The sequence below is a fragment of the Sturnira hondurensis genome, unplaced genomic scaffold (assembly GCF_014824575.4).
Source record: "Sturnira hondurensis isolate 20B ecotype Veracruz unplaced genomic scaffold, ASM1482457v3 Scaffold0005252, whole genome shotgun sequence".
Classification (NCBI taxonomy): Eukaryota; Metazoa; Chordata; class Mammalia; order Chiroptera; family Phyllostomidae; genus Sturnira; species Sturnira hondurensis.
The window spans coordinates 4,950,549-4,973,913 of NW_028077883.1; the positions used below are offsets into that span (position 1 = coordinate 4,950,549).

The 23,365-nt window shown below is 41.7% G+C and overlaps 1 non-coding gene across 1 annotated transcript; it reads left to right on the forward strand.

The window, feature by feature from the left end:
• The first annotated feature begins 6,864 nt into the window (after positions 1-6,864).
• On the forward strand, positions 6,865-6,994 carry LOC118987378 (small nucleolar RNA SNORA44). The gene has a single exon (XR_005066553.1). It is a non-coding gene; the product is annotated as a small nucleolar RNA SNORA44 (small nucleolar RNA).
• Positions 6,995-23,365: the final 16,371 nt, after the last annotated feature.

Sequence of the window (23,365 nt, forward strand, 5' to 3'; positions counted from 1 at the left end):
AAAAATTTTTTAAAAAACCCATAAATGTAGATAAACTTTTACCCAGCTATTGTCCCTTTTTTCATCTTCCCTGAAGGAATAAATCAAGATGTGATCCATAGGTATAGATTATTTGCCATGGATTTATTTATAAGACAATATATCGGAAATGCCTAAAGTGTCAATAGATAAGAAATTAGAGATCTGTCTGGATTTCTCTCCAGTCACAATGAATCCCCTGAGATGCATCTTCATTTATTGAAATGGAATTGTTGTCTATGTTGTAGAATTAAGTGACATTTATAAGAAGGTATACAATTTTAAGGTACATCTATTTGTTAAATGTCAACAGTTGCTAATATTAATGTCAGCAGTTATTCATGAAAGGGCTTTTACTTTTCCTTTCTACCATTTTATGATCTGTGAACCTTTTATAACAATCACATTTTACCCTTGTAAAATTAGAAAGGAAACTATTTTTACTAAAAATCTTTCTTAATGTTGATTCTTTAGCTGAACAAATCTGGGAACACTGATATATTTAGATTGTCAACCCCACTGTATAGATAACAGACAAGTTATTGGTAGTGTGACTAACTTCCCCTCCTCCCTCAAATCCTATTCTCTGAAATTAATGCATAAAAGTAGGCTTTGTCTAACTTCAGTTCGTATCTGGCAAGAGGGTTCACTCTGCCTTTCCTGGTGCCTGGAGAAGGCACAGGCTTGTTTTCTGTTAGAGTGAAGCCTTGATTTGCCTGAGCAAATAACAGGAAGCCAAAGCCACAATGGGCAGTTCCTCCTATGGAAAAGATATAATGAATACATCAGCTGTTGGAAAGGACTTATTTTCACATTCTTTACAGCCTCCCAGAGATCAGATGCGAATGCACACCCAGCCCCACCTCCTGGTCCTCTTTCATCTATGGCAACTGAGCTGCGTCATGAAAACAGCTGTTTCCAATAAAACATCTTTGGCCATCAAACGTTGTTCTCCCCTGTCTGCTCTATTAAGTATTATGGCTAGAAAATGCCTAGTGTATTACGTGAATGAAAGTAATATAACGAGAGCAAATCACTTCTCGAGAAGTGTGTATAACAACTTCCTTTTTGTTTATTAGGATATATCATTCAGAAAGGAATGACTAACTCTCATTAATATATATATCCCATCCATCCTCAAAGTATTTCTGGCAGTTTACAGTGGTGGCAGACGTAGCCTGTAAAATAGGGTAAAAAATGATGAAGATCATTTTGCTGAATAATAGCAACTTCTTGTTTTAGTGAAGATCTGCTATGTAGCAATTTTCACTAGCTAGAAAAAATTAACAAGAGAGCAAAAATCCTTCCAGGACAAAACAGGAGCCAGAATATTCTGATAGCATGAAGAGTTTATGCTCCCTAAGGTCATGCTGCGTATTCGCAGGTGAGTCCCTCAATTTCTATGACTGTTACCATAGAGAATTTTAACCAATGTGGAGGTGAAGCTGTTCCACCTGGCCCAAATTAGAGGCTATACGATGTATGGAAGGTGGGGGAAGGATGCATTTTTTAAAGACCTCTGAGAAGCAGAAGATATCTTGACCCATAGCTCAATGGGAGGGCAGGACGCAGGGACAGAAAAATCAGACTCACGGCCGCAGAAGCATCCAACCCGCCCGCTCTTCGGGCTTTTGGAGCATCACTGGACTACACCTTGTTATGGATTTTGACATAGAATTTAGGTTTAAATAGCAAGGTTTTAGTGCTTAGGGTGTCTGCTGGGAAAGTAACTAATTCCACAGTAATGCTGGATAAACCAGCTATTACTTTGTTTTATTGGATCATGACTCAGTACCAGTAAAATTTCAAAAGATCTTACTGTATTCTGCTATGTTAGTATGTGGCTTTGAAAGTTAATGATTTGGTTGTAATAGCTATTTCCTAGAGGGAAGAAAACAAATAAATTTCAATGTGGATTATTCTGATCAGACCTCTTTAAATTATAGAAAACAGACCTATGCTGAATTATCTCAAGTTCAAAAACATTTTTATTTTTCTGGAAGTGTGACAGAGTGAGCTGAAATCCCTATGTTTTTCAGACCAGTGTGAGGGGAGAACTCTACCAACTAAAGTCACTAGAAACATGGATTAAAAGAAAAGTGGACAAGTGTGTTATGTGATTCAGGGCAGGAAAGAGGGGAGTGTTCTTAATACAATAAGAGCAAAGTTTTACATTGCAAGAGCTAGAGTCAAATATATTGATAGTGACATGAGAAAAACCCTGAGATGTCCTAAATTAAATTATAGCAAGCCAGAGGGAGAAAGAGAACAAGAGCAATTAGCCAGTCAGTAGCTGTGGGACAGCTCACAAAAAAGACAGCTCGTATTCCTGAATGTATGCTTGAACTTGGAGCCAACTTCCCCATGGCTATCTGAAGAGGAGCAACTGACCACCAGATGCCACTGTATCCTGCTTATGCATGAACTTTCTGGACTGTTGACCACAACCAATCACAAGTGGTCAATATTTCTTTCCTACCCAGACTGTGCCCCGATCCTAGAACTGCCCCCGCCTTACATTTCCTGCCTCCCTTATCTGTAACTGATGTAAAAAGCCTTTCAAATAATTTGCGTCTTTCTTCTCCCAAACATAATGTATACTAGAACTCTTTATCTCCTGAATGTGGGTCTTCTCCATCTAGTGCTGCTGCTGGTGTTTCAGACTTTATTTCTAGGGTCTTTTAGAAGGGATTTTGCTGTGAAAGTGTTTGTTTATAAATAGGAAGAACACACATTTCTCATGTGTGCCATCTGTAGATAAGGGGGGCTAATTCATCCTTAGAATGGCAAAATCCTATTTTCTCTAATGCCCCTTAAGCATAAAACTCACCCCAGTCAAGAGTAGAACACCCTCATCGTCACATACATAAAGCCAGAGCACTCTCCTCCTTTCTACCTCCTGCAGGGCACGATAGACTTCCCCTACTTCCCCCACCCTCCCCGCCCGACTTCTACCCTACTTTAATTCTTACCACTGGCTTAGTAATAAAATAATAAAATCAACAGGAGGCCATAGTAACAGATGTGATGGTGATTCAGGTAGAAAAACAAGGTGAATCACTGTTTACCCCAACTCTTCCCTCCTCCTTAGAGGGTAGAACTACCTGTGAGTGTAGTTTTCTCTGCAGCTGACAAGGAATGGAGCNAGAACACCCTTCCCTCATCGACACATACATAAAGCCAGAGCACTCTCCTCCTTTCTACCTCCTGCGGGGCACAACAGACTTCCCCTACTTCCCCCCCCCCCACCCCCGCCCCGACTTCTACCCTACTTTAATTCTTACCACTGGCTTAGTAATAAAATAATAAAATCAACAGGAGGCCATAGTAACAGATGTGATGGTGATTCAGGTAGAAAAACAAGGTGAATCACTGTTTACCCCAACTCTTCCCTCCTCCTTAGAGGGTAGAACTACCTGTGAGTGTAGTTTTCTCTGCAGCTGACAAGGAATGGAGCTACTATATGGGGGCTATGAAGATACAGGTGTATCGGATTGTCTAAAATAACTGCAACGTGTGTGGGATTGGTGAACTAAGCTTTCCTCTCTCTCACCTCTAAGTAGTGTTGGGAGTCAGGAGAATTATGGAAGAATGGATCTTTTTGCAGTGGAGATTTTTTAAATAACAGTAATTCATTCAAAAATAAATGATTATTTTTTTATTATTACTGCATGAGGGTAATTTAACATGCAAAGGTCACCTTTAAACCTGAATGTCCCAAGTAGAGTTATGGAAACCCAGGCCAAGAAGAAATTAAAAAAAAAATTCTTCCAATAGGCCCAGGCCAAGTGGCTCAGTTGGTTGGCATGTGGTGCTGTGCACCGCAAGGTCATGGGTTCGATACCCAGCTGGACCATGGACAGGAGGCAAACTATAGATGTTTCTCTCTCACCCACACATACACTCTCCGTCCCTCTCTCTCTAACAGCAATAAAAGCATATCTTCCAGTGAGAATTAGAAAAACAAAAAACTCTTCCAAAGGAAAAAGGCATTTGTAAAGATGTGGCTTTTCCAATTAGCTAGCTGCAAGTGAACCTCTTAGCTGCTCCAAGCGAATCTAATGTTCTCTCTCTCCCTACAAGAGAAAATAGATCATATTGAATGTGTATTCCCTCAGTTATTCTCTGTGGCCATGAACAATCTTCGGTCTCTCTGGAAGGCCACTCTGTCTGACAGTGCAGAGCACCTCGCGGCTGGCGGCAGTCAGGCTGCGCTGCCCAGTACGGCAGCCACTTGCCACACGCGGCTGCTGAGCACACAACGCATGCTGTGTCAAAACTTGGTATGAAAAAAGGCAAAATATCTCATTAACAAATTTTTATATTGATTACATAGAGAATATTTTTTAGATACATGAGATTAAATAAAATTTACCATTAAAATTAAGCTTACCAGTTAATTTTTGCATTTTTAACATGGCCACTAGAAAATTTTCAATTACAAAGGTGGATTGCATTTATATACAAAGCCACTGGACAGCTTTGGTCTAGAAATTAAGGTTTAGTGACCAAACCCAAAACAATGAGAAAAATCCAACTGACACATTCATTTTCTGACTGATAGGTAACATAATTTGTTTTTTTTTTAGTATGCTTTAACTCTTCTTTGAGATGACACCCCTAACTGTACCCTTTGAGTGTGCTCTTTTAAAAGGATGCCCCCTTGAATGAAGTGCATCTGGATGTCACAGTTATTATAAAATATTTTTCCTGCAACATGGGTTTCATAGGAGTTTGAGGAACTGGTTGCATTCTACGGTGAAATAGGTCATTCCTCTTCCTGAAAGTCTTCAGTGGCTTGCCATTCCTTAAAATAGTGCACAAGGTGTTGGAGAAACTGTGTGATCTGCCCCAGACTTCCAGAGCGGGTCTCATCTCCTTCTGCAGGGCCCTGAACCCAGACATTCTCATGTGCCATTGAAAGAGCAGTCTGAGAATTACCTTCTACATTAATTTCAGGAAAGGGGACAGCTAGGCAAGGAGGCAGAATAGTTCGCCACTGGAAGACTTGCTTCTAACATGGTTCAAGTTTTTTAACAAACCGAAGAAAGGTCACAATGTAAGAGCATGTGGTCAGCCCTGGAAGCACCCACAAAGGAGGAACAGGGAGGCAAGCTCTGGCCAGGCTCATTCCAGCCCGACGTAGAGCAGCAGGCGTCCTGGGAGGACTACAGGAATGGGTGGTCGTCCCTGCAGCATGCCCCTTTTGTGCAACTGGGCTCATCAATTTAGCAAAGGGCACTTGCTAAAAACATTGTAACTGTGTCCCTGGCCTCCCTTTTTCTGACTTCTTGTATCCCATTTAGCTTGTCTGTGGGGTGAGATGTGCGCTGGTTGGGCAACATGGACATCTGCTCTTCCCAGCAGTTGTAATTCTTGTTGTAAATTTATAAATTAGCATTTGATTCATACTCTTTAGCCTTTTGGGAGTTGGTGAGTGTGAGTCATTGTCTCTGAATCCAATCGACTCTGGGGCAGCGGTAAAGTCCAGTTCTGGAGCTGTGAGGGTGAGGGGCTGACCCTAGACCACTGTGAAGTACTGAAAAGGCTGTTTGCCAAGGGAGGCCTCAGTCCACTTCTTTAATTCAACCCCATAGCATGCTGTTTGCACTCCTCCTTGTCACTTACTTAATGTTATCTTGCATGGGGTCAACTGCTCATACCTCTGTCTTCCTTCCCTGTTAGACGGTAAGCTCCCTGAGGGCAGAGACTGTGTTTGTCTCTGGGTTTGCACTAGTACAGATACAAGGTGCACTACCAAGAAGGTGTGCAATACACAGATGTTTGCTGTGTGAAGTGGAGGGTGCCTGATGTTTTTTAAAGATATATGTTTTTGATATGAAGCATAACAGTTTCCTTCTAATGTTGATAATATTATTTCATGGTATTGTTCAAATAGTGTTTTATAGGAACTTTGGACAAAAGTCTTTTGAGAAGCAATGTTATTCCTGTACGGTTTTCCTGAAAGTATCAATGATCTTGACAAATGTCACAGATATCCTTCAATTAGGTTGTAATAATTTAAGGGTGGAAATTGGAAAGAGACTCTCTCTGTGTAGTTTGCTTTGTTTTCAAAACTAGGCAAGGGGAGAATGGGAGAAAAGGTACAGGGAATAAGAAGCATAATTGGTAGGTACAAAATGAACAGGGGGAGGTTGAGAATCGTATAGGAAATGGAGAAGCCCAAGAACTTATATGTGCTACCCATGGACATGAACCAAGTGGGAGATTGCTGGAGGGAACAGAGGTATGAGGTAGAGGGGTACAGAGGGGAGGAGATGAATGTGACAACTCTAATAGCATAATCAATAAAATATATTTAAAATACATAAAATAAATGAAATGTGAAAAAAACTAATTTTATGAAATATTGAGTAGCTACAAAATAATCTTCATAAAAGTTGATGGTACTATGAACATCCATGTACCTGGTGCCCAGTTTAAGAAATAACACATTATTATCATGTTTAAAGCCCTTGTGGGTCTCTCCACAATTTTTTCCTGTCTTCTACATGGGACTCATCCTGACTCACGTTGTCATTTAAATAAAAAGCTAAAATAAAAACAAATCCAAATGCTTCTTACAATTATGACCCTTGGAAAGGCCAACCTTGGAAAGTAGTTAAGTTAATTTATGATTACAATTTATGTTTAAGTTGATGATTATTGGGTATTTTGAAAAAAAACAATTAGAAATCCTAGTTTTATGGGATTTTTTTAGCATTCATTCCAAAATACAGGGAAGGGACCCTGCTGTCTCTAGAGGTGATCTCTTATCTTATGCAGGGGGCAGGATGGGAGTGGGGTAAAAGGAACATTAGGGACTTGTGCAGGAAACACAGACCCCAGCATGTTTCCCAGGGCTGTGGCTGGTTGTAGCTGTGGGTCCCCAACCGCATGCGAGAGCAACTGCGAGAGCCTCTGACAGCTGAGGTCAGCCTAACACCTGCAGCTGCCACTCGCCTTTCTCTTAGTAGCTCGGAGGAAAGAAAGAAAGAAATAGACACAGATTCTGGATGTACAGGCATGCCTCTCTCTATTGTGCTTCACAGATGTTACATATTTTGCAGATTGAAGGCCACACCCTTCCTCCACCAGCAAAATGACTACAATTCACTTTATGGTGATAGTCGCTTTATTTACATGGTCTAGAACCAGAGACACAGTGTCTCCAAGGTGTATGCTTGTTCTCTGTAGGTTAACCCCAAATAAAGTAATACTGAGGTCTGTGTCTCTAAAATGCAGAAATAACTACCGGGACACAAAATAGAGATATGTTTTTTCTTAACTGATGCGACTCTTGTTAGCAGAATGATCTCCTTGGCATCCTGTTAGGCTAAACCAGCGGAAAAACATAGCAGCAATCGGCTCTAGTCCTGGATGGGTTTCTGGATACCCTTGTTTTAGGAAATAGGAAAGCGCTTACTTCTAAAAGCTAACATATATAAACTGGCTATATTATTTTAAAACATAAAACTCATTAAAATTAATTTATTCATTAAGTCAGAATTTCTAATGTAATAATTTTAAACTCTGGCCCAAGGGGACAGCAACCTATACCAGAGGGTTGTAGGGAAAAACACGTTATAGTGATGGGTTTCCGCAACCTTCTTCAAAAGGAGGCATTTAAATGGTACTGGGGATCATCACAGTGTTATTTTGGAAGTACAGTAATGGAAATACATGAAGCTAAAGGGCTGTGGTTCGGTACATTTGACACCCTGGATAGGACTGTTAGCTAAAAACGGGGTGGGGGGTGCTTCAATTAGAGTTTGCTACCTTCTCTGTTACAGCCCCGAAATTAAATAAAATTGGCTTAAGACGTCAAAACAGCAAAGTCTGTTGCACTTCAAATGAGGCTTGGTTTTGGGGGGGGGGGGAATTGCTGGCTTGTTACTAATGCGTTTACCCAGAACCTAGAACTTGAAGGAACAGTGAAACCTCGGTTTGGAGGGAAAGGGTCTCAGCAGCCATCACATGCTAGGGAAACCGGGGCCTGGGGTCTGAATTATGCTCTGGAGTTGCTGTTACTTAGCTCAAATTGGAGATGATGAATTGGTGACATTGTAAGGTAATTCAATTTTCTATCTTACGGATTTGTGGACTTGCTTCAGGGATTTTATCTGTGTAATTCCTTTGATGTGTATGACCTCTGGACTCTAATTGTTCTTTACCCTTTATATTGCTCATTATTAAAAGTGATTTGTGCCGGTAGCAACAAAATGGACTAGACAATGAGAAGTGCCATTTAGAAAACAATGCCTGGATTAAATTTAGCTTCCTCAAGTCCAGAACTATCCTACCCATGGAAAGTGACATATTCCTGACATTTTCTTCAAAATTTGTGTGGTAGGTTCCGATGGGTACACTCGATCTTATCCTCGACTCACTTGTACGTACACGTGACGAGTGCCAGGAGTGGAAAGACTGGTGCCTGTACTAGTCGTAAAGCTGCAATGGAACTTTGGGTCTTTTGTGGCTGTGATCCCTGCGGAGCTCCAAGGCAGAACTATTTTTTCCCTGTAAAATAAAGTACACTCTTCACTTTTCCACTTTTTAAAGCTGCAAGACACATTTCCCAGTTTCTGGACCTGTATTCACTTTGGTTTGTGGAACCTATTTATCAGCTCTCAGATGAGTGTCAAGGAAACTAATGCCCTGATTGGTGTTTGATTAGCAGAAAAACTCTATCAGTGATTTTTAAAAGGCAAGCTTATCTCATTTCGTGTTTAACACCCTCCATTGAATGGGTTCCTATTGGCACACAATTCCTATTGGTGCAGAATTCTTAATGTGGTCTCTACTGTGGGACAGTGTCTGGCACCTGCCAGTCTCTGTAGTCTCATTGCCCCTGGACACACCGACCCCTCCAGATCCCAGAAAGCCAAGGGCTTTTTTTAACCTTGGGGTTTTCACATATGTTATCTGTTGAGAGGGAGAGACCAGAGGTTGTCTGTTTATTGGAGGGAGGGAATACAGACTATGTTCACTGAATTCGAGGGACACTCTGGGGAAAAAATTGCTAAAGTGAGGAACAGGAGGCTACAGAATATTCATGTTTTGGCAACTGCTACGGAAATGGCCTAGAACAATGGCTGGTGTTCAACCCAATGGAGCCAAGAGTTGCTTTAGACTGAGTGGTTCAGATACCACTTCTACTCTCCTGGGTTGTTGCCTTCTATGTTAGTGGTGTTATCAGTAGGAAAGCCACATGCAAATGAGGAAACCAGCCATTGACCCTCAAGCTTGTGGACCTCAGACATAGCTTCAAAACTGTAGGACCCCTTACTGGTGTGGCAGTAATCCATGTGAATAAACCAGTTACTGGGGTAGCTCTAATGCAAGCATGCTGGTGGTGGGTAATGTTGGGGACGGGAGACAGTAGAACTTGCTAGTCTGATATGAGAACTTTTGCTAATTAGAGTGGATGCTACTAGCTCTGTGAGAAGTGTGTTGCTCTAACTAACAGAGTGAGGAAGATTGGAGGAGGGGAAACATGCCTTCTGCCCAGTGGGCTCTTCCTCGCACTTCACCTGGTCAACCCACTGCCTTCTCCAGGCTAAAGTATCACTTCTCTTACCAATTAAATTGTTTCTCATCTTATTCTGACTAATATACCTCAGTCTTTTACTTTCCTAGGACTTAACCACCAGTTAGACTTACACGTTTACTGGGTGCTTCTTTGGGTTCTGTCTCCTTCACTACAGGAGATAAATCCATGAAGGTTCAGGCCGCTCCTGTTCCATCTGTCACAAAACCCAAATCACTTAGCTGAGTGCCTGACACAGAGAAAATCTTCAGCAATAAGTAAGCAGAGTCTGGTTACACATGCTTCATTTACAAAAGACAGAAAAACCCAACTCAGACTGACTTCAGCCAAAAGCTGCATTGGCTGATGTGACTACAAAGGTCAGAGGTGATGTTGGCTTTGGGCACTTTTGAATCAGAGAGTTGGATGATATCACCAAGAGTCAGATTCGTGTCTGCCTGCTGTTTTCTGTGGTCCTGTTTGCCTCCTTCAGTTCCCAGTGATTGCATCCTTGCTCTTCCAGGCTCTCACTTTATTGGTGGGGAAGGGAGGCTTCAGCAGCTTTAGGCCTCACACCTCCACACTTCATGGTCCAGGGGGGCCTGGGATTCAAAAGAAGGTTTCTTCTACACTGGGTCTATTTCTCAGAAGCCCCCACATACAGATGCTTGGCTCTCATGACTTTCATTTTGTTAAACATTCATAAATCAATCTATGCAACTAGGAAGATGAGATAAAGCAATTGATGAAAACAGTTTGGGTTCATCGGTGGAAACTGGGGTAAAGCTAACCCCACCATGTCAGAAGATTAAGAATGGAAGAGGGATGGGTTCCTGAAATCAAATTCTGTGGGGAACAAATGTATGCTGTATGACTGATGCATAAAATGTACCAGCTTCATATTTTCTACATTGTTTTCTCATACCTATTTTTCCAGCTGACAGGATGATGCCTGGACCACCATTTTACCAAGACATCTGGGCCTTGTTCCACTGCCAGCCCTGTTCCAGACCCACGGCCCCTCCTAGACTCTGGATCAGCAATTTTCAACCATTGTGCTGCAAACATTTTTAAATATGCAATACCTGCCTATTTAGTCAGGGGCACTGACCTCTTTTTCCTTAGGGTATCAAATAAAATAAATGACAACAGCCAACACAAAAGTAGCTGTCTGGTGTTAATGAATCAAAATTATACCTTTCTTTTTATCAGACCAGCAAAAAATAATTTTGAGCGTGCTGCAAAACTTCAGTAATTAATTTATGTGTGCCACCAGGTGAAAGAGACTGATGATTGCTGCTCCAGGGCGTATGAAGTTATTGTCTCTGGCTCTGTGCTCCTACTTGGTCTTGGATTCCACTTGTGTCCATTATTTTCTGTCTGTTCTTTTTGGGATATGTCTTCCTCTTTTTTCCGAAGGCTAGAACTGGCCTGACCAGTTGTATTCCAACGGGCATAATGTTTTACCTGAAGAAAGTGTGGGATAGGGTAGAATGACAGGTCAAGTCAGGGAATCAGGTCAAGCAAGTCCAGGGGCCAGGTTCAGTGTTGAAAACTAGATAGATATAAGACTGAACAGGTATCAGAAATATGGCAGAAATTTGAGTGGAAAGTGCGGGACATAGGCAGTTGCATTATGTCCAGGGCTTGCCTTTTAGGGCTTTATGTATGTGGTTGATGGATGTTCTGTACTGGCTTAAAGGGACAGGGCATGGCGGACCCCCATCTCAACTGGTCTTTATGACCTGAGTTGTATGCCTGGGTGTGTGTGTGTGTGTGTGTGTGGCAGGCACACTCAATGTATTACATAAGGTTTTATATTTCCTTTGATTAAAATATTAGATGGCATGGGAAAAGTGCTTGGGTCCACCTGATTCTGTTAAGATCAATCCCTGTCTGAATTTCTAGGAGTAGTTTGACATTAGGCTGGTGGGACTCTTTTAAGTTTTAGCTTAACAATCTGGGCTCAGACTTGAACTTTTTTTATAGCCCTGCTGTGACCATAGATTCTAGCTCCGATGAGTGGACCTTTGCCTTTTCCTTGGGTTGTTGTTTTACCTTTTATATCCTTGTTATGGTAACCGCATTTCATGTCTTGGCCCTGTGCTCAGCCTCTTGTCTCGTTAGACTGAACATATAATTATTTGGTCCTTCTAGATCTGGGGCCTTGTCTTGCTCTTGTGAGTCTCCTTAAAAGCAGAGTGCATGATACTAATTGACATAGAAACAGGAATCTGAGCCTCAAAGTGAGGTTTGAGCTTGATTAAAAACAACTGTAGTCACAATAGTATTTGATTAGCGGTCTTTGGAGGGGAATCTGGCTATTACCACTTCCAGTAAAATAAGGAACAGACAGGTGCCTCTGAAGGACATCAACAAAGAGCATCTGCGGAGAGGGGTGGGCAAGGTCTTGTTCAGGGTTGAGTCTCTTCATGGCCCATTTCTTGTTATTGTGAATTATTTCTTCTTTTTGAACTTGCTTCATTGATGTTTAACTTCACAGAAATAACCTTTATCTATAAGGTTTGTTGTAAATATGAGTCTTATAAACATTTTTGTTATGATTAATGATATATACTTGCACAGTCCATAACATGTATTATAGGTAAATACATTTTTTGTATTCCAAATGCTTTGTAAATAAACCACCTTGTAGTAATTAATCCAAGACTTTGCTGATGAACCCACCTGTTTTATGTAAGTTGATTAGCTCGCAGCTCTATAAAGATCATGTAGGTTACCTTGTTTAAATACGTTCGAGGACTGCTGGAGATCAAAGGCCTGTATCAGATTACCAGTTAAATGTCTGACACCTGCCCTTCCAGTTGATTTCCTGTCAGTTTGTGGGTCTCCATCTCCACATAGTTCCTGCTTGCCACTTCCTGTCACTGGGCTTTACTATCCATTGAGACCCTAAGCCCTGGCATATCACTTCCCATTGCTCAATGTATTGTTGTCCCTCCCTGGTAGGTTCCATATTCAGCCTGCAGAACTGCACGTATTTCCTGCCTTGAGACCGGATCTCCACCTCTGGGTGCATGTCCAGCCCTGTGTTCCAGCCTCTCCCAATCTTTCATCTCAGCACTGGAAAGAATGACATTAGGTCTACTCATGACAAGAGAAAAATGGCACATTCCTCGTTCTAAAAAACCCAAAATAAAACCTAAATTTAGTTATATTTTATAGCTCTATGGTTGTACAAAACAAATCAAATTGAGAAACTGCCCAGTGGATACAACTTTTGTATCCCCTTCTGCACAGACCGATGACCTTCCATCACTTGCTCTCCGGTCCGAGGGCAGAAGGATCACCTGAGAGTGTGCTAGCATCTGGTGTTGTCCCCAGGGACCACTGCAGGTTGTGGGTGGGATGTGCAGACTTTCTTTTACACAGGCATTCCTCGGTGTACTGTGCTTTGCTTTGCTGTGCCTTACAGATGCTGTTTATAAATTGAAGGCCAGGCCCTCCACCAGCAAACAGGGAACACAGCTGCTTTATCGTGGCACTTGCTGTGTTGTGCTGGTGTGGAGCCAAGCCTGCGGTACCATTGAGGTGGGCCTGGATAAGCTTTCCTTGTTATTTTGATGCAGGTGTTCTGGGAGCCACACACTGAGATAAATTACCGTGATGGATCAGAGAAATCACCAATGCTCTCAAGCCAGAAAGCCATGGCTTTGAGACTGTCTCCATTGTTGATTGATCAAAAAGCTGATCATAGGAGCAAAAAAGTGACTTCCCAGAGTGATACCGGGCATTGTTTGGCATTACTTCTGTGTAAAGTCACACCAGATTACTACTCAGATGGTAGGGTGCCCTGCTCTCATTGTCCTTAGCAGGAAACAAAGATTTTACTGTGGTGGTCACACCACTGATTCCTGGTGGAACTTGGCGTGGTGCTTAATGCTTAATGAGAGGAAAGATTCTTAAGAAGAATGGTAATTTTTTAAACTTTAGCCCTCATAGCAAATTGCTATTTGAGGGTTTTTAAAAAATGTATTCCAACTTGCTGACCACAAAAGTGGTACTTAGGAACATAATGCTTCTCATCCATCCATCCATTCATTCATCATTCAAATTTTTATTGAGCATGTACTTTTTGCCAAACTATGTGCTAGATAAACACCACAGACAAGAATTAAAATGTCATTTTGGTGACATGAGGAATGAAAAATAGAAAGTATTCCAAGTAGGATCTTAGAAGGTGAAGAATAAATAAATGAAAACTAGGGTGCATTTTTTTAAAGGATTCTGTTTAAAGATGAATGGGACTTACGCTAACAGTGAGGATGACATCTTCCCTTGAGTGCTTGATGTGAGGAGAAGTCAGGCATGTTCAGGGGCTGGAGAGAAGGCCACTGAAAGAATTGGTAGGGAGTCAAGAGAAGAGTCAGGAGTAGTTCACGGAGCAGTTCCAGAACTGTGTGCATTATGCCAACAGTTGGGTACAGCGAAACACCACTGAGCAGGTTCAAGGTAAGGAATAATGGAGTGGCATTTTCTTTGGAGAAGAATCAATAAATGGATAAGCTGTTATGTGGGGAATGCATTGGCAGGGGAAGCGTAGCAAAAATGAAAGCAGGTGTCAGGAAGCCATTGCAGCAGTCCAGGTAAGCAATGATTGTGCATGGTTCTATGAGATGATAATGGAATTGAAGAAAGTGGATCTGAGACATACTTTGGAACTTGTTAATTTATTGGACATGGAGGGAAGAGTGGCATTCTCTGGATTGCTGGCTTGAGCAACTGAGTGGAGGGCTCTGTACTTAACTAAGGGGAAGTGGTGTTCAGGTAGGGAGCTCATACGTTTTGCTCCTGGTGAGAGGGGGTCATCCAAGTGGAGCTAAGTTACCTAGGACTTAGCTCATCCAAGTGGAGCTAACTTACCTGAATGCAGACGAGTCATGCATTCAGACACATTTGCTGAACTCACAGGATTGGATGGACTTGCCTGGAAGTGAGTAGAGATGGGGAAGCCATTAGCTATGTTGTTCAGAAGGGGGGATCTGGAGAACACAGGAAGGGACTAGCCTTTGAGAGAAGGACATTTTTTTTTTTGCCAATATGCAAGAAGAAAGATGAGAAAGTTCAATGTAGATGCAGGTAAATTTAAAGGGATTCTTTTTTGGTAGGAAGTTAAGGGCTATTTAATGTCTTCTGTTTTCTCTGGGAAGTCAGAGGCAAGGCTGTCTGCTGAGGTTAAGGAAGACGGAAGTGAGATCAGAGGTCTGAGGACAGAGAACTGAGAGGTAGCGCCTTCCATGGACAGATGCCAACACTCTCATTTTGCCGTTTCCCAGATGGCTGCCAGCTCGCCTGGGGCCCAGCCCAGCACCAGCTTACATCTATAGCAAGACATTCACAGATGGATTTGAAAGGTCCGTACATGTTGATTTGGTCTAGTACTGTCCAATATTTTATAAGTCTTATATTTTATAAAGAAACTCCAAGTATACTGTTCTTTCCCTGACTAGATGCCTTCAGTGATGCATCAGATCAATGCATCAGATCACTGAACTTGATGCTGCTGGGAAGTCCATTCTGTGTGTGCTATATGGCTCTTTTCTCATTGAACATCCTACCCTGAGAAAGAGGCCTCTGAGCTCAGACCAAGCGGGAGGACATGCCTGCAGGAGATCCACTGAAACTTTGAAGTGGGCAGTGGGTCACCCTGTCTTTGCTCACTGTCATGGTTGAATTGCATTTAAATAGAGACCTATGGAGAAACCTATAAAGGACTTCCGTCTAGTGTAAAATTGATCAAGAACTGCTGCTGGTGCTATGTACGTGCCCTGGTGGATTGGACTCTCAGCATCTTACCCAGCTGCAGAGTTTTATAGTGAAACCTTTCATGGTTACGTGCAGCAGCTGCTCAGAACTAGTCATGCCATGACTTGATTTGAAGCCAACTCTGCTGTAAGTAGAATTAATGTCCCTGTCAGTTTTTCCATCCCTAGTGCGTATTTAACCAAGTTATCTTTTTCCCTCTTGATTTTATTTGCTCATTAGCTGTGTTGTAATGAAGAGTCCATGGTGACTAATTCTTCGGACTTAGCAGGAGGCTGAGATACGTCAGAGCCAGTGTGAGGCTGTAGTGTGGAATGGCTTTCTCTTCTCTCTCGGGCTGCCCTTGGAGGAGGGCGGAATCACAGCCTGCCATTTAAATGTGAGGAGGAGCCCTCTTAGGGTTTGTAGAATGAAATGCCATGGAAGGGATCGTGGGAGAGTAATACTGGTCCTTAGGTGCTATGAGGTCTGTAGCAATTCTTAAGAGGAATAACAGGACTTCATTTACTGAAGGCACATGCATAGAAAACTACTCAGGGATGGTGAACAGATCAGTCCTTTCCTAGTTATTTTTGTTTTTCTTCCACTACTCATTTCTCTCCAAGCTGTTGTAAGAGGAGTGTCTTAGTTTCTGTGCTATTTTGCATCTTCCAATATAATTCTCTTTGATTTTCTTCACTGTGGAGTTCCAAAAGTTATCACACATCTGTCTGTTTTCCAGAAAACATCAGCATTTGCTTTAGGGCCTGTATTTTGTTATTCTCTCTGGGCCCACATCACTCGTTCTTTTTTCATTCCTTTTGTTGCTCACACATGTCTTGAAACACTCAGACTTTTACCCAGTGTTTTCACCAAGAGCATGACTCTTCCATGTGAAGAAAAGCATCTTTGAACACCTGAATAGGAACTAGGTTAATATGTTCAGATATTAAGAGCATTTGCCTTGTTAGAGAGGACCATATTAAAAGGAACAGCTATCAATATTGGTAGAATTTTATGTATTTTGGTCCCTGAATTTGTTTCATGGGTATTTCAAGACTGAATGTTCTGCCCACATTCAAAGTTAAACTTGGCTACATCCAGAGACTCGGTCCCTGTTTTCTCAAACGTGCGATGGACAAACTACATGTGTCCATGTTGTGTCTTCTCTCCGAGTGGCAAACCCTCTGATCCTTATCTAAGTCAGATTCTTATTTGACTCCCACACCAAGTTCAGGGCTACAGAATGACATCCATCAACTTCAACTTCCTTCCCTTTTTTTGAAATCTTCACCCAAGGATGTTTTATTGATTTTAGAGATAGAGGAAGGGAAAGAAAGAAAGGGAGAGAGAAACGTCAATGTGAGAGAGAAATATCAATTGATCGCCTCTTGTACTCACCCTGACCAGGGATGGAACCTGCATCCTTTTAGTAGTGCACAAGACAATGCTCCAACCAATGGAGCCATCCAGCCAGGGGTTGTCTTCCTTATCATTTTTAATGGAGACAATACCTCGTGCCCTCTCACAGGCAGTTGTGGTGTCCCCTTGGTGCTTTGTACTCACCTCTTTTACAGTCTTTAGTAAATCTGTTGTAATTCTTTTAAAATGGTTTTCTTTACCCATTGGCTTGAAGTTCAAGGACTTCTGTTTTCATATTTTTATGTACATTTTCCCAGTGTCTAGTACAGTGCAGGCACATTGTAGGGACCCAAAATAGTCTTCTAAATAAGGAAATTCAACTCCACACCACGTACTGAGATCTATATGTAAAGCCTTTGTCTTAGGTGCAATGGAAATGATACAAACCTAAAATGTACTTCGAGAGATAGGAAAACAGCTGACCATGCAGATCAGAGTACAAAAGGGAGATGTGGAAATGCTGAAGAATCATCAGAGGGGAGGATTAATTTCAATAGGAAAACCCTCAGAAGTGTTCTTCAAGGAAATGCATTTCAGCTGGCCTTGAAGGGTGGGAAGTATTCGGGCAGCTGGAAGCTCACAGGTAGTCTTGCGAGCTGCATAAGCCAAACTCAGAGGAGAGCTTCTGTGCCCTCTCCCATGCAGAGGAAAGAATCAAGGGGAGTTGGGCCGACTTGTAATACTCTCAGCAGAAAGAGTGAAGGCTTGCCATTCATAATTAATAGAACAAATATCAGAAGTTTCTTTTTCATTAGATTTCAGAGTTCAAACAAAGATCTAATCAATAATTCATTATTCCTAAGTGTTATCTTCATCAGTAAGTTTTTCCTGGATTTTGAAAACACATCATGGAACAAGAGCCATTACTCTCCCTTAATAAGCATTTTCATATGGGAAATAAAGTTGGCTGGCATGATTGTTCTGCTTAGTATCAGTAAAAAAATGTATAATTTGGTTTTTATAATTTGACTTGTTATTTTAAAAAAAAACAAAGAATGCCATGTGGACATAAAAGGTCAAACTGTATTCCCGAAGCCACCATCCCTTGTACTTTTCCATTCACGATAGAACTATGGTTCTTGGTGGTGAGGAAAGAAGACTCACTCCACCTTCTGCCTGGTCTTCTCTCCTGAGCCCGCACCGGCACAGGCCGTGTACTAAGGCTCTGGGAGTTGTGAAGAGAAGTCTCTGTGAGAGCTTCATGAGGCTGCCTGGCTGTTCTCCAAACTCAGCAGGACACGGGTTTGGTGCATCCGGCCCAAGGCTGGTTTGCAGACATGGACATGTCTCCACGAACTCAATCTTCTTCTCTCTCAGTCCTTCTTCCAGTAAAACACCCAAAGAACTTTCATCCTCAGGTTGTACAACTAGTCCTTCACCCTTGCATTGGGAAATGCCTTGTTCACATCCCCTAACACAGGCTGATGATAAAAAATGATTTATGCTGTACATGCTACAGGATCAGAGATGGTTCAGTGTGGGATATCAACCTGGAGTTTAGGGACTGTCAAGCAGATCTCCACAGCAGACTACAAATAGGGTATGGACCATAGTGATGTAGGAGGAAGGGCATCTTTCTGATCCAGGTGGAAACAGCACAACATGAACACCCTTTCCAGAGGATACCATGGCACCCTGTCTAGATGCTTTTGACTCCATCCTCCAGCTTCTCAGTTTGTCGTCACTAATAACGCACTCCTGTGACCTTTGGGGGATTGCCCGTGGATCCAGAATTAAGAGCCGGAGGAGCCTAAAAGAGCCTCTTCTCCTTCCTTTTGAGCACCCTGCAGCCGGCAACTGGGGGATGCAGGAGAGAGCAAAAGCTCAGGTTTTTGTGGCCTTCAGGTGGAGAAACTGTAAGGTGTAATCTCTGCTCTCAGCTCCCCTCAACTCAGGCCGGACCTAGGATTTCCACCCTGAAACTCGCCCTTGCCTGCCTGCCTTGGCTGCCTTCCCAGTCCTGCTCCTTCGAAGCCTCACTGGTCTCTTGGGATCACAAATCCTTCGTAAACCACTGGTATCCAAATCCCTGGCTCAGGGTCTGTGTAAGGGAGACCCTGATTTAAGCTACCGTTACCACATAAACTGGGAGGAATCGTCCCCCATCCCCTTTGTTTGCAAGAAAGTAAAAGAAGAGATGTTTCATTTGTTAGCAAGATGAGCTGTTATGAAAGTTCAAATTATAATTCTGCATATGTCTGCTACTCTGTGAAAATAAATCAAAAGAGCAATAATGGTACCACCGAGTGCACCTAAAAGAAGAGCAGATTTCAGATGATAAATACAGCCTACTTCCCATCTTGATTAAGTACCATGTTAGGTTTTCCAGGTTATGTTAGCATTGAGAGCACAAGCCAAGGAGATATAAAAAGATGACCTCTCTCCATGGGTGAATAAGTGTAACTTCCGCTGATTTCTGACAGGATAATCCTTGTATATCCTGCCAGTAATCCATTTAAAATTCATCTGTGTGGTCACTGCAATGGACCACACGGCAGAGGCAGTGTCGGACGCTTCCTGCGGCTCGTGGGGCTATCCTGTAGCAGACTGAGTGCTAGGTGGGCTCAGCTCACTGTTGGCAACAGGGAAAAAAGAAAACTGGTTCAGGAAGCTGAAATGTCATGGTTGAAACTGAATTACTCCTAAGGAATAGTATCTAGATCGATCACCTAGTAGGGATCGGGATACAAAAGAGGAACACTATCCATTTCAGGTCTTAAAAATGAAGGGGGAGGAGCTAAAATACACACATTTTATTATTCCAAAAGCCGTGCCTTTCCTTAATATCTCTTCTTCCACGTAGGATTAATACGTGGTGTTTATTAGCATTTACTTGTTTAAACTCTGTGTTTCTTTCCGTTGTGGGTTGTCGGTGCTGCGCTTCATTCGGCTCCGTCTGCCGTGCTGCCTAGAGGACCGGGCTCTTTTTCTTCCCCAACTCCCTGCGGAATGCACTGCAGGAGAATCGCTTCACTCTCGTGAAAGAGATGATTACTGTGGAATCATGTTTGCATCAAGGTTTATGACTTGAATTCTTATTTACTCTAGAGTATTTTGATATTTAAAGAAACCCTGCAGTGAGTCTTATTTATAAAATGTCTTACTGAATTATGTAAGCAGTTTCCAGAGTTTTTTCCTTTTGTGTGTGTAGCAATTAGTCTCTTTTGCACAGTCTGAATTTCATCAACCAGGGAACTTGATTTTAGATGTGCTGCAAACAAATATCGATTTCATTGCAAACTATATATTATCCAAATCCTTGACCCTTTACCTCTAGGGACTTAGGGCTGATCATCCTGGAGTCCTAGCCATTTCTTCCACTATGAAAGCTGAAGGCCACACATCAGTTCCGACAACACAGTGACAGAGGGCGAAAATGACCTCAGGGAATGCCTCGGCTTCTCTGCGTCTGATTTGTACATCTTGCACCACCTGGTAACCTCAGCTACGTTCTCCTCCATGTTCTTGCATGATTAAAGCCATCCCTCTCATCCAATTGTGATTGTCCAGAATTAGGGTTGTCTCTAAACCTCTCTTCTAAAGCTCATAAAGTTTGAAGGTATTTGTTTTTGTCTGAAACAGAGTAAGCGTGGGGCCTTGGGTGTCACCCAACAGATATGATTTCATAATGGATTTCAAGAAAAGCATTGGATTCTTTTTTCTTCTCCATAAGATGACTCTACCTGGTTTCTAATCTTTAGGGCAGGGATCCATAATTTAACGAAATAGGGATAAATTAAGGAGATTTCTCTTAAGCCACCTCTTGCTGTTTAGGTGCAAGAATCCATGAACACCTGATCTTGAAATTCTCTTTCTTGGCCTGTCTCCCAGGACTCTCAGACAGGCTTGTTAGTGCTCAAATTGAGAGCTTGCCAGAGTTTGCAGTGGGGACAGTGGCTTCTCAGGATTTAACACTTGCTGGTGCAATCGTTTGTTCTTAGTCATTTCAGAATACTGTGGACTTGAGCTTCTAGTATTTGAAAACTTATCCATTCATAGTGAGCAACTGCACAAAACTGGAGCCAGAAGTTGGCTCCTTGGACTAATATTTAGGCATGGGCTGCTGGATGGACATGGCTGATTGACAAAGGCATTTGCTTATCCCCACCACCTCCTTAAACCCAGCTATGATTGAGGGGGAAATGGCAGAGGAGAGATGTCCAGAAAATTTTGGAAGGTGGAAAGTATATAGAGATCCTTTTCCACCCTGTGCAGCCAGATAACTCTTCTACTCTGGAGAAGTTGAATCGGGCAGGATATGGTCTCAAGGTCACCTGGCACAGCTGAGAATAGTTGGGGGCGAGGGGTGCATCCAGAAAACCCGTGGTTAAGTGAAGGTCTGCATGTAGAGTGAGGAATACCTTAGTCTTTCTCTCCTGCTTAGTATCAGTATCTCTAGAAGTCACATTAATACTTCTTAAACAGATTATGTGAGAAATGAATCCAAGAGGAAGATATTCAGAGTCTTACTTGCGGGTGACCCAGAGAAGTGGTCAGTTTTTCACTTGGTCGGCCTATAGTAAAGCCCACAATTCAATAAGCTCTGCTCCGACTCAGGGGGCTTCCCATTATGATTTTTAAATATGAGTGGTTTTACCAAGATTCACCAGATATATGATCAAAGTCTCTAGCATGAAAAACACAAGTCAAAACAAAGTAGGAGGAATTAGGGAGGGAGAAATTAATAGGAAATAGAAAAATGGAAGCAGTGTAAGAAAACATGTGGGGGAGAAAACCTAGTATTGCCGAGGAGATAAGAGATTGTATTTATGAAATAGGAACAGGATTCAGATGAAAAGGGAAACATTCAGAGATGAAGAAAATGCTCCTAGAAATTAAAACTGATAGAAAATAAAACCAAGGAAACCTTCAAGAAAATAGAAACAGTCACATCACCAACAAAGTGATGAAAAATAGGAAATCAGTAGTCTCAAATTGTATAGAAAGAAACTAATGTCATTTGAAAGTGGTATTTTTTCTTTCCAGGAATTATTTCTCTTACTGTTTTCTTTTTTTGTCTTATGCAATTGCTTTGGGCTTCAATACAACCCTGAAGAGTGATACCAATAGCAGACATCCTTGTTTAGCATCTAATCTAACTAGTAAATATTTCTTATCTGGCTAAAGATAACTTCTTATATTCCTGACTTACTATTTTTAATCATGAGTGTTGAATTTGGCAAAATAAAGATTTGCAAATCTCTATTCTTATGTAAATATGTTCCTTTTACCTTTAAACTGTTAAAACAAGTACTATATTGGCTCAGGAATGGATTAGACCCAAGGTCTAATGGAATAGACCAATAGACCCAAGGTCTAATGGAATAAATTGTGATATATATATTTTACACTAAAGGATATTTAATATAAAAATTTAAAATAAACACAATATTATTGATGCTGCTATCAGTACAGTTTTAACTATTACTTGTTCTTAGCATCATTTAGGACTGAGTTAATTTGGTAGGAGACAAAGAACTGTCTTAAACCTAGTTTGTTAATTTAGTAAACCTTTTCAAATCAATGTGGTGATATTTTGGCATTATCAAGGCCCATTAAGACAAAATTACAAAAACCAGCATAGTCTATTAATAACTTTAAGTTAGGTGATGAAAAATCAGATTTGTCTTATATTCTACTGTGCAGATAAAGTAACTTACTGATTGTATGTATATTTTTACCTGTGCGAACAGTCCCCACTGTGAGCAGGGAAACACAGATCTTCCAATATTGTGGAACAGAAAAGACTTATACTTGGAACTACTTAGAGCAGAGCATGAAGACGTGAATTGGAATGTAAGTACTAGATTTGTAACAGAAAATCTACTTTTAAGATCTCTGCAAAGAAACACATTGGAATAGTGAGAACCCTCGAGTCTGGAGGCAGACTGTGTGAGCTTGAGTCCCACCTCTGCCCTTGCTGGCCCTCTGACCTGAGGAAAGTACTTGACCTTCTGAACTCAGTTTCCTCCTCTTTAAAATGCAGTTGTGACAGTACCTACCTCAGGCAGATGCTATAACAATAGAAAGAATGAATATTTCCGGTCGCTTAGGTGTGTATAAATGTCCGATATTACTACCGACTTGTTCTAATTTTAAGTTCAAACACAGGCATCTCTTTCTCTTTATAGATTGCCAGCCAGGACTGTTTACAGTTTTCTCTTTTCCACCTTAGGAATTAGTATGTGTGAGCACACGTGTGTCTACACTGCACTCTGTATTCGGCAACACGGCCCAGCAAGTCATATTAGCAGAGCCTGATGCTGACAGCCCCCCCCCGTGTAATAAAACCTACAGAAATCGGGTTCCCATGTCATTGAGTCGTTGCCCCTGTTCTCTTATAATAGCAAGTTCTGCACATGCTGGCACACCTCCCAGCACATTTGGAACAGAGCTCTACGCCAGGACCCCCTTATCTCAGGCTATTAGGCTTCAGGCTGGGGCTTCACTTTTATATGGAGAATATTCAGGACTTTAGAATAAAACTCAGACTGTGTTGCACAGAGTTATTTAGCCTTTCTGGTAAACACAATCTCAATAAACCACACATCTGGGGAAACAATATATATCCTCTTGAACCTAATAAAACAGCCACAACACCCTTTCTTGAGCACTGGATAATCTTAGATTTCC